This window comes from Octopus bimaculoides, chromosome 15 (assembly GCF_001194135.2).
Source record: "Octopus bimaculoides isolate UCB-OBI-ISO-001 chromosome 15, ASM119413v2, whole genome shotgun sequence".
NCBI classification, from domain to species: domain Eukaryota; kingdom Metazoa; phylum Mollusca; class Cephalopoda; order Octopoda; family Octopodidae; genus Octopus; species Octopus bimaculoides.
The window spans coordinates 44,652,422-44,655,333 of NC_068995.1; positions in this window are offsets into that span (position 1 = coordinate 44,652,422).

Consider the following 2,912-nt stretch of genomic DNA (forward strand, 5'->3'; position numbering starts at 1 on the left):
ATACATACATACATACATACATACATACATATATATATATATATATATATATATATACACTGGGCTTCTTTCAGTTTCCGTCTACCAAATCCACTCACAAGGTTTTGGTCAACCCGAGACTACAGTAGAAGACACTTGCCCAAGGTGCCACGCAGTGGGACTGAACCCGGGACCATGTGGTTCGTAAGCAAGCTGCTTACCACACAGCCACTCCTACGCCTATATATAAAATTTTCCAATGTCTTTTTTTTTTTAATATATTCCAAATTAATCTTTTTATTAGCGTTCTTTGTTTTTCAGATATTCGTATCTGTCACTTATAGTTTGTTTGAAATAATAAAGTTCCAATATTTAATTTCATCAACGTTTCCAAGCTATCTCACCCACGTCTTCGGGATACTGAGTTCTGCTGGCTTGTGTGCCGCTCCATTTTACATAAGGTGAATTTTGTTTATGCAGCCTATATTCATTTATTTATGTTTATTTATTTATTTATTTTTGCAAGTTTAATCGTCAGAATTTTACCATTTGAACCGTTTGAGATTGGTATTTTACCCGTTAGAGTCTCACGTCATCGCATTTTTTTTATATGGCTTTCAGAGTTACACGCCATCAGTGACGTGCGTCATGTTGTCTTTTGTGCCAATTGTAGCCTGGTGTTGCGGCATAAATATTAGTTCCACAATCAGCCGTCCATTTCTATGTTAATATTTTTCTAAGTAGCTTTGTTTTACGGTGGCTGATGCAGGTGGGGTCCTATTGTTCCTTGTTGTAAAAGCATGGCATGTGTATGAGAGTGTGTTGTACTCCTCTGGCCAATTTAACAGTTACAGTCGTGAAGTTTACCACTTTCATTTTTATAGAGCTATCATACATACAAATACATACGTATTTATGTGTGTGCGTGTATGTATGTGAGTATGTATGCATTTATGCGTGTATGTACGTATGTATGTGTATATGTATGTTCATGTGTATGTGTATGTGTGCTTGTTATATCTTTGTCAATAATCACCTACTTTTCTTTCTCTTCCTTTCTTCTTTTCTTCTTTTCCCTTCTCCTCTACTCAAAGTAATTCACATTAATTAGACACACGCACACACACACACACACACTCTCAATCTCTCACTCTCTCTCTCTCTCACACACACACACTCACACACACACACACTCATACACACACACACACTCACACACAAGACTTCTTTAATCAACGGTTCTTTATTCCATTTAAACTCGTCACTAATGACTTAATCACAGAATTAAAAAGATCTTCCAAAGCTATTTTCAATCTCATTCTAATTTAACCGCCTAGCATTTTGATTCTTCAGAGAATAGTAATTAATGGAAGAACGAGCCTAGAAGATTCTCATTTAAAACTTGATTCTGCACTTAAGAGCCTATTCTATTTAACTGATGACGATTTCATCAAACACTACGAGCTATAACATAAGGATCTGTCAGAGACCCAGAGTCTCGCCTTATGTCTATCATTTAAATGCTGGTTTGTATCACAGCATGCAAGAAATATGCAGGAGGGTTTTGTGTATTCTAGAGACATATGGGAAGGCCCAATGCAGTGTAGATATATAAGGAAAGATCTCGTTTAGTGTGTGAAGGCGCGTAATCGAAAGGTAAGGGTGTTATGAGCGCAAGATCATGGTATCCATTCCAGGACGGAGCAATACGTTGTATTTTTGAACAAAATATTTCGTTTTACGTCGCTCCAGTCCAGCTGCAAATGAGTTCCAGCAATAGTCAGGAAGTTGACCCTATGACGAGCTGGCGTCTTGGTCAGGGGGAATGTTGTGACCTCGGTCACTTAGATGTAATGGAAACTGAGTTAAGCTCTGACCTGAATATGTCCTAGGGCTCAAGAGAAAACTACCACTAGCAGTCATGTGTATAAATGCAATAGAATCTCTAGTGTAGTGTGTGTATATATGTATGTATATATATATATGTATGTATGTATATATGTATATATATATATATGTGTGTGTGTGTGTGTGTGTGTATGTGGTATACACACACACACACACACACACGACAGCCTTGTTTTTTTTTTTATTAAATCCATTTTTTATTAAATCCATTCACAAGGCTTTGGTTGATCCGGGGCTATAGTACAAGACTCTTGCTCAAGGTGTCACGCAGTGGTACTGAACCCGCGACCATGTGACTGGCAAGCAAACTTCTTACCACCTATCCTTTGCCTGCGTCTATTTCTTTAAATAATTAAATAACACCAATTTGCAGGGCAAAACCAAATTCTCTCCTGTTTACAAATCATGCGAGTTTTGTCTTCTTTCCGCTGCGCCGTCGACGTTGTCGTTGGTGGTAGCGGCGGCGTTGGTGAAGACAACGACGTTGGTGGAGGCATCATGGACTTGGTCACGTGCCATGCCGGCAATTGTGTTCGTCGTCGTCGTCGTCGTCGAAGCAGTCAGTCAACATGTTGAATGCGCTGCAGTACAAAAGTGACACTTGCAGTTATCGATCTAATCTGCCTTATCGATCTGCAAGTAAATAGCGAAAGTAATGAATACTTAAACGAAAACAATGGTCAGGTAGTTGACAATTAGTTATGACAGTAATGAAAGAAAAAATATGACAGCTGTTTATGATACAGGTCCTGGTAATAAGCATTGATTTTGGGCGTCAATATATTGTTATTGCTGCCGTTGTAGTAGTAGCAGTAGTAGTAGTAGTAGTAGTAGTAGTAGTAGTAGTAGTTATTGTTGCTTGAACCTCTAAGTTAACTTCGATCGATCAGACCAAGAGGCGAAAATTGGTTTTGGTTAACTATGAGTACACCCACAGTAGTGAAGGCAGCGGCGGCGGCGGCGGCTGAGGTAGTGGTGGTGGTGGTGGTGGTGGTGGTGGTGGTGCTGCTGCTGCTGCTGCTGCT